At 54.1% G+C, this 12580-nt stretch overlaps 1 protein-coding gene across 8 annotated transcripts in view; it reads left to right on the top strand.

The window, feature by feature from the left end:
• Window positions 1-12580, top strand: part of SLC6A6 (solute carrier family 6 member 6) — a 149953-nt gene that overhangs the window by 68837 nt on the left and 68536 nt on the right. For 4 of the 8 annotated variants that reach the window (XR_014822425.1, XR_014822428.1, XM_021068503.2 and 1 more), the window contains exon 1: window positions 1421-1696. The exons of 2 other annotated variants lie outside the window; for them this stretch is intronic. The gene's annotated coding sequence lies outside the window, so the exon portion shown is untranslated. Of the gene's footprint in view, window positions 1-1420; window positions 1901-12580 lie in introns of those variants that run through there. 2 more of the 8 variants (XR_014822426.1, XM_021068504.2) reach the window with 1 other exon arrangement.

The following is a 12580-nucleotide window of genomic DNA, read 5'->3' as shown; positions in this document are numbered from 1 at the left end:
GTCACTTCCCTACACTGTGACCTCCCCTTGGCACCGTGTGCAGTGAGACACACGCAGGTCATTTGGGGAGGTCCTGCCTGCGGTCTGCTCCTTCAGCTCACGGGGCAGCGTCGCTCATGGCAGGAGAAGGGAGAGGTGTGAGGATTCAGTTGCCCTGCCTCAGGCTTTGTGTAAAAGGGGTGCAGGCTCTCTGAACTCATAGGAGAGAGCTGAGGTGCCCAGAGTGGATGCCACCTGGGGTAGCTAGAATGCTAGAGGCACAGCTGGTCCCTCGCTGCTTCCTGGAGAAAGTGGGCCTGGGCCAGCCGAGAAGGGCAGGGAATGCTCTGGAGGAAGGCAGTAGAGGACATGTGCCAGGGTCTGGCTTAGCTGTAGCTGCAGTAGAGGTAGAAAGTCAAGATGGAGCCAGACAGCAGGGGTCTCAATGAGGAAGCCAGGGAGAGAGGAAGGATCAGCTCCGGAACCCTACTTCTTGCATCTCTGTCCACCCTCTGGGGTTGCTTGGAAGAGGGTGTCACGAGGCACATTCAGGTGGTGGGTCCAGGCGCTGGGCCAGATCTGGCATAAAGGATGGCTTTCTGTGGGCCCCGTTTGGGATTTTTTCTTTCAATTTCAGTCTAAAAAGTGGAAAAATCCACACAGCCTCCCAGGTGCAGAGAGGCAGTGAAAGTAAAAGGCGTGCCCTGGGCTCAGAGAGGGGTACCTGCCTGAAGTCACACAGCACTTTCTCCAAGCCTCACGAGGGCGTGGATGTGGAATGTTGCTTCTGAGGACCCACTCAGGTAAATTAGAACAAGAATAATGGCACATTCCCCATTTTCATTTAAAAATAGACACTCGCTTGGCAGTTAGGAGCTTTTTACACTCTTAACCTTGGGTCTTCATAAGGCCTGGAGGAGGCAATGAGGACACCATGGCTGTGCTCTGTTTTGGAGGCGCACACAGAGGCTCAGAGAACTGGATGCTGGCCCAGGAGGAGGCAGTAGAGTGGTTGGGACCTTGTCACTCCCATGAGCCAGGTGGAGGGGCAGGGTAGTGGGGTTTCTGGCTCGGTGTAGGGAAAGGAGGGGAGACAGGAGAGGACTGAGGACCGACCCAATGTACCCCTTGGCACCAGAGTGGAGGTTAGAGGGTTTCCTGGAAAAGAGCGCTCCAACGGGGTAAGCCGGGCACCGACGGTTCTCCCGCGCCTGGAGGGTGTGGGCGCGCGCTCGGCGAGCCCGGGCTCTTTGTGTGTCCGAGCCCGAGCGCGCGTGCGTGTGCGGTGTGTGCGTGCCTGTGTGTGCGTTTGTGTGTGTGTGTGTGTGTGTGTGTGTGTGTGTCCGCGTGTTGGGCGGGGCTGGGCGCCCGGGCCCCGCCCCCGCCCCGCCCCCGGCCCGGCCAAGCTGGTATTTTTCCACCCAGCAGGATGGGTGATGCTGAGAGCTGCCTCCTCAGACAACAGACACGCGAGGTCAGGAAGAAGCCGCTTATAAATTACTGCTTCCTCCACGCCGCCGCCAGTGCCGAGCTCCGGGCCCTGGCTGCTGCTCCGCTCGCTGGCCAGCGCCGAGCCCCGAGCCCCGCGAGCCCAGAGGCCGAGCCCCGCCGAGGAGGAGCGCACAGCGCGGACCCCACGAGCCAGAGATCTAGCCGGCGGGCAGACCTCGGCGAGCGGAACCGAGCGCAGCCGAGCGCAACGCCGCGGCCGCCCCAGGTACCGAGCGAGAGGGAGCCCGGCGAGCGGAGCCCCCTCCCCATCTCCGCGCCACAGTCAGCCCGACCTCCTCCCCGCCCCCGGAGCCCGTTCCAGCGCCCCTTTCACCACCGAGGGAGGGACGGAGGGTCGCCCGCTCAGTCCCACTGCCAGGCTGTTATTGTTTCCCGGCGAAAGGGCTCCGGCTTCTCGTGCAGGAGGCAGGTGTGTGGTGTGTGTGCGTGCGTGCGTGTGTGTGTGTCGGTCTCAGTCTCACTGAGGGTCTGTGTGTATCTGTGTGTGTGTGTGTGTGTGTGTGTGTGTGTTTCTGAAGGTCCGTTTCTCCATGTCCCTAGCAGCATGCTCTTGTGTGTCCCTGTGCCTTGCTGTTCTGTGTCCTGGGCTGTGCATGTGTGTATTCTAGTGTGTGTGATAACCTGTGTGATTGTGTCTTGTCTTCGGATGTGTACCCTTGTTCATCCTGGAGTGTGTCTGTGTGAACCTGTGTGTGTGACTGTATCTCCCGGTACCTGGCCGAGCACATGTGTGTCCCCAAGTGTGGCTCTCTCTGGGTCCCTGGTTGCAGACACTCTGTGTGTCCTCGGCTGTACTGGAGAGAGCGTCCCCGGTGCGGAGGGCCAAACAGCCACAGCAGGTTCTCCAGGACAGGCGATGAGTGGATAGAGGTGATAGGGCGGCGTGGCTCCAAGGGTGCTGTCCATGTGCAGCATGCAGGTGACAGTGCCAGCCTCCAGCTGCCTTGAGTGGCAGGATGGAGGCCCGGAGGGACAGCTGGGAGCCAAGTGGACAGCGGGCAGGGACAGCAGGACACATCCTCCTCTAGACCTTTCCCTTCCTTCTGGGGGTTCCGCTTTTGAGCTGGAGGTTCTAGTCCCCCTCCGACCAGGGAAGTGGGAGAGAGGCTCTCCAAGGCTCCGTCCTGAACTGGGGGGGAACCTGTGGCTGTCCTCCCCGGCACTCACAGGGAGGTGTGTGCTGGGCAGGGCCACTGGCCTGGCTATTTTGGTCACTGTCCGGCCTCTGCCAGATCCTAGCCTCCCCCAGGACCAGCCCCAAAGGCTTGGGAGGCAGCCCGGCCCCCGTTTCCTGCCTGGGGACATAAATCAGCTCAGCAACCTCCCCAGACACTTGACCAGAGGGTCTGGGGCTGAGGTTGAGTGGCACGTGGCTCCATTTGAACTTGGTGAATTGGCCCCTGCTTTGGCACTGCTGACGTTCAAATAAATGTCATGGAGAATATCTTTTTTTAATTTCTTTTTAATTTTTTCTTGGCTGGAGGGGAGGGGATCTCATCTAGAGTCTCCCAGCCAGAAGGAGTTTATTTTTATGAGAGAGCGGGTGAGCGCCTAGCAACCACCCGCCTCTCCCTCGGCCAGGGCGTCATCTGGGAGTGTGGGGTGGGCACAAGGAGGTGCGGGGGCGGGGCGGGGGAAGGAATTTCATCAGGGTGGTGTTGAGGGGCTTGGAGGGGGCCCGAGGGCACTGGCTGAGAACCCAGCATAGGGGGGGTAGGATTGGTGAAATGGCCAGAGGTCTTGGGCCTGGTTCAGCCCTCTGTTGACCTTGGGCAACCTTTTTTGGCCTCAGTTTCCTCCTCTGTAAAATGGGAGGAGTAAACTGGTTATGATGTAAGCTGAGAACCAGAGGCAGGAGCTGTTCCCCCAGGGAGCTGAGCCCAAGAACTGTTCCTCTGTCTCAGTCAGCAGGCGACCTTGGGTGATGCCCCCAGCCTCTCTGAACCTCGGCTTCACTGTCTAGGCAGCAAGGACGCCAAAGCCAGCCTCACTTCGTCCTTGAGGGGATTGAGGGAGATGAGGCTGAATAAGCCCGTGGTAAGCTGTAAAGCCGGGCTCGGCTTTGGAGCTGCCGATTAGAGAGTGTCACGAGGTCCTGGGTCACTGTGATAGGTGGCAGGGGCCAAGGCGCACTCGAGCTCTTGTCCCTCGAGGTGCCCTTGTCCTGACCTGTGGCGCAGCCACATTCGATCTTCTCGGCCCCAGCCTTCCCATATCATCCTGCAGAGATCCAGTCACATCCGATTTGCAGAGTTGGGAGGCCCTAGGGATCAGGTAGTGCCCATTTTACAGATGGTCAGACTGAGAGCCGCCCAGAGGACCTGGCCTTGATTGGACAGAGGCAGGATGGGGCTTCAAAGGCCTTCCCTTGGCCAGCTGTGAGTTCAGGCTCTGTGGAACTTTAGTCATTGATGTCTCAGAGACTTGAAATTGGACCCGGACCTGGGAAGACAAGGGACAGAGGTGCCCGGTCTTCAGGGCTAGAGGGTGAGTGTGTGGGCCCCCCACTTACCCATTCTCCCTTCTCTGTGCCCTCTCAGGGAATCCTGCCACTCCTTTCTACTCAGGGTCTGCCCTGCACGAGGCCATGGGCTCCGGGGATGGTGCGTTCTAACTCTCTGCCTGTCAGTGCTTGTCAAAGGATTTGGGAGCCTGTCAGACTTTATCTGAAAGTCTTTCCAAAGGTCCCAAAATGATAAGACACTTGTGAGTCATTAAACACATTCCCGTATACAGGAAAGAGCTGAAAAATAAATTATAAGGAGCACCTGGAATGCAGGCTGACCACAGGTGGAGGAAGTCTGGGTGGGAATTCGGGTGACCTTGGAACCCCAAGGTCACCCAGCAGATGTGGCTGACCCCCTCCTTTTGCAGAAGGTCATAAGCGAGGTTCTTCAGAGCCACATCTCACTCCTCTGTGTTGGTCAGCTTATCTTGGCCAGTGTTTGTTTGAATTTACGGGTTCCGGGGAGGAGTTCTGGATGTGGAAATGCCCAGGGTGGCCCTGAGGTGTGATGGGAGCTCTTTTTTTAATGTGCTTCGTGTCTTGGGTTAATAAACCTTGCTATTGTCAGTTCTGGCTGGACACTGAATTTGGGGTAGAATATTGGCTTTTGAGAAGCTCATGGCCCAGAGGAAGATGGACAGTGTGGCAGCTTCTGTGACCATGCCGCCCATGAGGGGCCATCACTGAGTGTTTGAAGATGGCAAGACAGGAGGCATTTCAGCTTCTTAGAGGAGGTGATGCTAGAGCTGGCAACTTCTGTGAGCAGAGGAACAGAACGGGCTGGCATTTGGGGCAGGGGGCAAGGCAGGCGTGAGGTGTGAGATAGCCAAGCGTGTTTGTACAACAAGGCTCACAGGGATCCAGCTGGGGAGAGGAATAGGCGCCAGGTGGTGGGGGGCCTTGAGCGCAGGGGAAACGGGGCTGGGCTTTATTCTGAAGCAGCAGAGATAGAAATAGCATCAGGCTGGCTTTGGGAACAGCAGAGTAGAAGCCAGTTAAACCCAGGAGACCCTCCTGCTGAGTGAGGAACTAGATGGGGTCCAGGCCAGAAGGTGGCCAGGCCACTGCACAAAGTTTTTTCTGTGCCAGCAAAAATTGCCCTGAGCTCTTTTGTAAACATGGGGTGAAGGCCCGGACATGCCGTTTAACAGGTACACAGACCATTAACTGCGCCTATGACCTCCCTGGAGCATGTGCAGCCCTGGCGCCTTATGTCTGTCCTGGACAAGACTTCTTTCAGGGTTTCCTGCCCACCTCACCTGTTCAGGGGCTTGGTTTGGAAACCTGAGCTGAGGCGCAAGGGTTAGGGGTGGCCAAGAGAGGGCAGAAAGAATGGAAATTTCTCTTCTGTTTCTAAAGGTCTGTAAGTCAACCAACTCTCTCTTGTAAAAACCAACCTACAAACAAGTCACTGAACATAATAAAAGGAGAGTGGGTGTGGGGGCAGGGGGCAGGTCCATTAACTCTAGTCAGGCATCAGAATTACCTGAGCTACTTCTAACGAATTCAGGTTCCCAGGCCTGGATGCCAAATCCTTGGGGGTGGAGCTTAGGAATCTGTACTTTTAAAAGTTTTCTCTTGCAAGTTTTTTAAAAAATATATTAAAATTGAGGTATAATTTGCATTCAGTGAAATGCAAAGATTGTGTTACTATTTATTGAGTCTTGCGCATTTATAGATCTGTGTAACTACCATCCAGATCCAGATATAGAACATTTCCCAGCTCCCCCAGAAAGTTACGCTCCTCCCCTTCCAAAGGCAACCAGTTTCTCATTTCTATCGCCATTCGCTTTGCCAAGCCTAGAACTTCATATGAATGCCTTTGTAGGACATATTTTGTGTCTGGCTTCTTTCTGCCCGATGTTTTGCGATCCATCCGTGCTACTGAGCGTATCAATAGTTCATCCTTTTATTGCAGAGGAGTAAGGCCATTGCATGGATGCCCCATAGTTTGTTTATCCACTCTCCTGTGCATGAACATTTGGGTTGTTTCCAGTTTGGGGTGATTGTAAATGAAGCTTCCATGAGCCTTTGTGTACAAGTCTCTTTGTGGGCGGATAGTCTCATTTCTTTAGGAGTGGAACTGCTGGGATGTAGGGTGGGTAATTTGCTAGCTTTATGAGAAACTGTCAAAGAGTATCTTTTAATTACAAAACAGTAGACCTCAAACAATACAAAACTGTACAAATTAAAAACAATTCATAGTCTAATCCTCAGTCTGTGTGATCATCTGTCATCTATCACCTACCTCTTCCTATAATAACAATAAAGATCTTTAAGATTATACATTGTCCTCTGCATACAGCTTTAACTGTATCCCTCAGCTATCTAGGTGGACAGATATTCCTTTTAATCACTTTTTAGATCGCTTTTGATTTCCTTTTTGATCCAGGGGTTAATTAAGATCTGTTGGGCAAGCTAGCCATAGTGCTGTTTTGTTGGTAACGAACTGTTCTTGGTTCTGCTACTTATCCTATTCAAACAACAGACTATTGTGGACAGGTCATTTGTCAGAACATACAGATCTGCCTAGCCATTCTGAACAGCTATCCTGCACTGGGGAATCAATGACTAAGTCTGGCCTGACTTAATCACCCTGAGTGCCACCAGCTCAGTGAGTGAAACACGCCTACCTTATGGCTTTGAGTTTGCCTCGAAGGTGAACAGAGAAACATCCCAAGGCCACTCAGGATTCTGAGATGGGAAGGAACCCATATTTACTCATCACATCCCCGCCCTGCATTTAAGCCCTGTGCCTAGCTGGGGGGTCCTCACCTTCATCTTCTAGGTGAGTTCATCCAGTCTCAGAAAAGTGACTTACCACCCTTACACGGCAGGGACCTGGGAGGGAGAACCAGAACCAGGGCCCAGCCACGTTCCACTGCAGGTGTCAGGCATAGGGCCACAGCCAGAGGAAGGGATGGGGAGATAAAACAGCCCTTGGGCTCAAGTAGCTCAGGGAGGGGAGAAGAGCTGTATCAGGGCTGTTAAATGAAGAATCCCAAGGGAAGGTGTAAGGGAGGAGGGCCCAATGGCTGGGAGTGTGGGGATTTGGGATCATGCATTTAAGCCTCCTTGCCCACCCCCTTCATGGATGAAGAGACTGAGGTCTGAGTGAAGCATGGATCAACAAGAGGGCCTTGTTCACAAACTTGTTCTCCCTACCTGCCTGCCGTTCAGGGCCCATGTTAAACAGGTGAAGTGGAGGACGGTGTTTTTACTTCTTGTCTCAGACTTCTGATGACTCTTCACGACTCTCAGATCCTGATTGTATCATAGCAGTGGGCCAGGGGTAAAAGGGCAAAGCTGTACTGATCTGAAAGATCCCTAGGGCTTGGCTGTGCAAGGGCCGCCTGCGAGTTCTGGACCCGATATTCCTGGACTGCAGGGCTGCCTGCTCAGGGAGGAGCCTGGCTCCTAGCTCTGGTGGAATCAAACTGGGGCAGTTGTGAGAATGCTGGTGAGCCTCCCTGCTGGAGTGTGGGACAGCTGCATTCTTCTGGTTCCGCCCACCTTGGGTCCCCCCGGCCACACACTGCCCCTCAACTTTGCCCTCTGAGCCCATAGCTCCGAGGTTGGGACCACATCCCTGCTGGGTCCCTCGTGTGGACATTCTGAGAGTTTACCCCTTCTCACCACTCTCCTTTGCATCCACCATCCCCTTTCCTGCAGAAAGTCCTTCACTCAGCCAGATTGCCCGTCACCTGGTGGCAGGGTGGAGCAGTGGGGTGGGGTTGGCCTTGGGTTTCAGCATTGTCATGCTTAGTGGGGGAAGGACTCCAGAAGGGGGGGTGGTCCTGAAGCCTCTGCCCTTTTACTCCCTAGCCAGATGGCACCTGGATGCCTTGTCTATTCAGTCCTGATGGTGGACTCAGGCCGTGATTTTAAGGACATTTGTGCTATCTCCAGGTGGATGCCACCCACAACCCAAGACAACAGCTCCTCACAGCCTCCATGCCTCCTGGGGTCAGCTCTCAGCATGTCACTGTCCTGCTCCCCAGTCCTCGGTGGCTCCCTAGTGCTTTGTGAAATCAAGGACTAACTCCACAGCCTGGTGTTCGAAGCCCTTCATAATCTGGCTCCTGGCCAGTGTTGCTTCTCACCTGCCACCACTTCTCTCTGCTCCTTGTCCTCTGGCTGGCTCTGCTCCTGGACCGAGCCTGTACCCCTGCCTGAGAGCCCCTCCCCTCCTCCTTCCCACTATCAAGGGTCTGTTTGCGCTGCTTCCTGTAGCCTCCCTTGAGCCCCAAGTGGTGCCAGGCATGTAGTGAGCACTCAGCAAAGGTTATCTGGGTGTGAGTGGACTTAAGCTCCTCCCTGCTCTGAGCCTCTGTGGTCCTTTTATCCAGCCACCTCAGGCACCTCAGGGGAGTGACAGATGCCTAGAATCCAGCACTACCTGGCACTCTGTGGTGCTCAGAGCACCAATAAAGGCCATCTCATTCCCTCTGTCCTGAAATGAGAGCCTATAGTTGGAACATCTGAGTGGGACCAGGTTTGGAAGTTGTGTGCAGCCAGCACCATCCATCTATCCAACCAATATTTGTTCTAGACCCTGTTCTAAGCTCTGGGGATGTGACAGGTGAACAAGACAGACCAATTCAGGCCCTCATGGAGCTGACCACGGAACGGATGAATGAGTTATCACAGGGCACTGAAATCCTTGGCCACTGGCTTGCTGTGTGACCGAGGCAAGCCCTTTCCTCTCTCTGGTCCTGACCTGGAAGGAAACTTCGTGTTGGAGAGAAATTGCTGCTGAGTGAAGCAGGGGAAAGACCCTTCTCTCTGTTAGGGGGCATACGTCATCCATTAACCCTGTGCTGCTCTGTGGCCCCCTTTAAGGATTCCCAATGTAGTCCTGTTGGTTTTCAGGATGTTTTGGCCTTTGCTCTGTAAGGGGGCACCAGATTTGGGGATTGACGCTCAGAGGTGCTCTGAGCAGAGCTATAGCAATGGGCTTTTAATGAAAAACACTTCCTTGGGTTTTTATTCCATTATTGGTAGAAGAGTATAGATCACAATAGACCCAAAGATAAAAAAAAAAAAAAAAAAACAACCCAACCTGCCAGCCTCTGTCACCAGGACTGAGCAGAATCTGTTTTTGCTTCCACTTCTCACAAGTGGGTTGTTTGAAGAGTATAGTGTCCTGGGCCTGAAAAAAATGGACTCCTGGGGGGTGGCTCTGGGCCTCCTGTGTGGTTTGTGTTGTCCACTCAGAGTTTTATAAATTTGAGCCAGTATTTAGATTTTTTTTTCTTTTGCCTCTGCCTCTGTCTGCTCTGTTTCTCTGAATAGACCTCTGTTACACCAAGTAGCCCCCGCACCACCCCCCCCCCCGCAGTGCCCAGCCCCCCACCACTCCTGGCCTGCCTGAAGGCAGGGATGTGCTGTGTGCAGATCCCGGCAGGTGGGAGCCTTCCCGCAGGGCAGGGAAGAGGAATTCAGGAATTGGAACCCAGCCCTGGAATGGGGACACCTCAGGGCTGGAGCAGGAGTAATCCAGCCACCCCACCCACCACCTGCCCCCACCTGTGCACTGCTCCATGGGGGGCCTGGATGGAGGGTGTGGGGGGGTGGTGCCCGCTGCAGCAGGAGGCACCTCCCAGGGCAGCCCCCTCCACCAACCTCCGCTGTGAGCTCCAGGTAGAGAGACGTGATTTGCCTCCTTGAATGTAAGAGGTTCAGCCAATCTCTGCTGAAAGGCCCAAATTTGAGACTGGAAATGTTTTCGGTTATCCGAGCCGAGCCATGAGTTAAAAGTCCCATACCCCGTACATACTGGCTCAGTCCTGTGTGCTCTCCCCTCTTCCGAGCAGTCAGGGGCTTGTCATTAGTTGGGAAGCTGGGGGAAAGCTGGAGAGTTTTTCTTCCCTCTTTCAGTTTTTCACTACCTCTGACCCCTGTCTGCCATTCCCCCATGCCTGGGGGTTGTCGGTACTTTTTGGCTCTGTCCTGGGATGTCGCAACAGCAGCGGTAGTAATTATAACTTAGACCAGCGCGCTAAGATGTAGCTACACTGGGAGATGTAGAACTCCCTTGGGATCTTGTTAAAATGCGCCTTCCCAGGCAGGAGGATTAAGGCGGGGCCTGGGGGTCTGCACTTCCAACCAGCCCCCAGGTGGTGCCTGCGCTGCTGGTCTGGAGGCTGCACTTTGAGTAAAGAAGGTAAATCATGGCTTTGGGGCACCTGCCACTCTTTGGAAGCCAGGCCTGGTGCCTAGTAAGCATCGTCTTCCTAACCATCACAAAAGGTACCATCATTGCTCTTTTGCATGTAAAAAGCCCCAGAGAGTGCAGGTAACTTGCCAGAGGTCACACAGCTGGGAGGTGGCTGAGCCTGGCCAAGCCCTCTGGGCCAGTGCCACCTTGGAAAGGCTGCTGGTGGGAAAGCCCTTTTCTGCTGAACAATGTCCCTGGCCCAAAAGCCACAGGAGCCTTTTCTCAGGAGCCAAGTCGGATGTAAATCAGGGAGAGCCAGGGCCAGCCAGGCCCTGCTGACAGCAGGGCGGCCCAAGGCAGTGTGTCAGGACCAGGCCCGCTTTGGGATTGGTGCTGGCGCTGGCGTGCAGCCTGGTGAGGGGAGCTGTTGGAGGAAGCTCACAGCTCCTGGAGGACCAGCGTGGGGCCTGCCTGGAGCTCAGGGAGGCACCTGGTCACTCTTTTGCCTGCCCGTTATTTAGATAAATCCCAGGATGGAGTCCTGGCTGGAGGGTCAGCAGTGGAACAGGTGGACACTGGGGCTTGGTGCTTTAGCAGTTTAAAGGCTGGCTTATCTTTGCAATCACATGAGCACTTTTCCTTATCTGCTTTGGGCACTGAGGGTCTCCTGTCTGGCTGGACCTTGATTTTTGCACTGGGCACCTGCCCCAAGCAACTGGGCAGAGTAGAATCTATTTAGAGTTTGGGTCCTCAAGATGTGGTCACTGGACCTGCAGTGGAGCATCACCTGGGAGCTTGTTAGAATGCAGAATCTCGGCCCCTGCCCCAGACCCACTGACTCAGACCTGGGGGTGGTGCCCAGTGATCTGGGTTTACAAGCCCTCTAGGCTTAACTTGAAAGGGGCTGATTTCTCCATCTCCAGCCCAATGACCAGGGGTCGGGGAGGGTCAGTCCCACACTTTGCAACTGGCTAGAGTGCCAGGACTGCAGGAGGACCTCAGATGTCATTTCATTTGTGCCTCTCTTTTCTAATAGCCTGGGTGTCAGAGAGACAAAGGAGCAGACATTAAATTATACCACAGATTCAAGGCAGGTTTGGGTCTGGGCTCTTAGAGTTGCAAGTAGTGGAAATCAGTTCAAACTTTAAAAAATAAATAAATAAATAAAAATGGACATTTACTGACTCCTTTAACTGAAAAGCCCAGAGTCATACTTTCAGGTATGGCTGGATCCAGATGCTAAGAGCTGTTACTGGGGCTTAGTTTCTTTCCCTTTCTGTACTCCATGTGTCCCCGCCCCCCTTGGCTCATTCCCCTGGGGATGCCCCCAGCTATACAGGGTGTACCCCTGCAGCAAAGCCATCCCAGCCTATAAAGAGCTTTCTTTCCTCCCAGTATTTTCAGCATAAGTCTCTGTCATCATTCTCATTGTCCACTCTTGGTCATGTCCCCATCCTTGAGCCAGTCATGACAGCCCTCTGATTGGCTGGTCCCAGCTCCCATGCCCACCCCTAGAAGTAGGAGATGAACTCAGCCCACCCAGATTCCCATGGGCTGAGAGTGGCATGTGTGGGTCTCCAAGGAGAATAGATGCCAGCTGTCCCAGAAAAGGGAGCCCAGGTACCAGCATACGAGCTAGACTCAGAGGGACTTGGTGTCATTTTCATTTTCCTCTGAGTTGGGCTGGCCTCATGCAACTGCTAAGTTCTCACTTCAGATAGAATTACATTCTCCTTCCTCTGTTCCCTTTAACACTGTGCCTGTAACTGCTTTGAACTCTCTACCTTCATCTTTCCCTTTGACCCTCTTCCCTTGGTATGGTCCTGGATAACAATGAACACATTGTCGCTTCCACTACCCACACCGCTGCAGACATTACTAATCCACCCTGAGAATGAAGCCTCCATGGCATCCTTGTCAGCCTCTGCCATGTGATTCTAGGCTCCAGGAGAGCAGGGACCTCATCTGTCTTGTTCACTACCGTGTTCCCAGTGCCTGGCACATAGTAGGTGCTCAGTGAACTACTGACTCAGTGTTCTAGCCCCAGTGCCTTGTACACAGTGGGTGGCAATGTGAGCCTGGTGAACGTGGGGGCCCAAACAGCAGTGAGCTCCCATTTGAGGGACCAGGGGCTCTGTAGACTGCTGGGACCCAGTTCTGGGTCTGGGGAACAGGATCCAAGGGCAGGGCTGCAGGTACAAACAGGCAAGTGCCCAGCCCTGCAGGCCTCTCGGCTCCCCCTTCCCTCCTGCTGATCCATTTAACTGTTCATCGAAGTGTAAGATCTTCCTTGATAAGGAAACATTTTCTGGTTTTCTGCATTTTTTTATTCCAGGAAACCAGGGGAACCTTCCAACACAGCTCTGCTGGTGGAATGAGAGACAGAAGTGGTCTGCCCCCACTTGCATTGTTTCCCAAACCAT

The sequence above is a fragment of the Sus scrofa genome, chromosome 13, assembly GCF_054392235.1.
Source record: "Sus scrofa isolate SSC_HxYL_T2T_F1_AM1 chromosome 13, Sscrofa_HxYL_maternal_Yorkshire_Landrace_v2.0, whole genome shotgun sequence".
In the NCBI taxonomy this organism is placed as follows: Eukaryota; Metazoa; Chordata; class Mammalia; order Artiodactyla; family Suidae; genus Sus; species Sus scrofa.
Note: the sequence above shows the minus strand (reverse complement) of the source record. Positions and strands in the feature narration are given on the sequence as shown.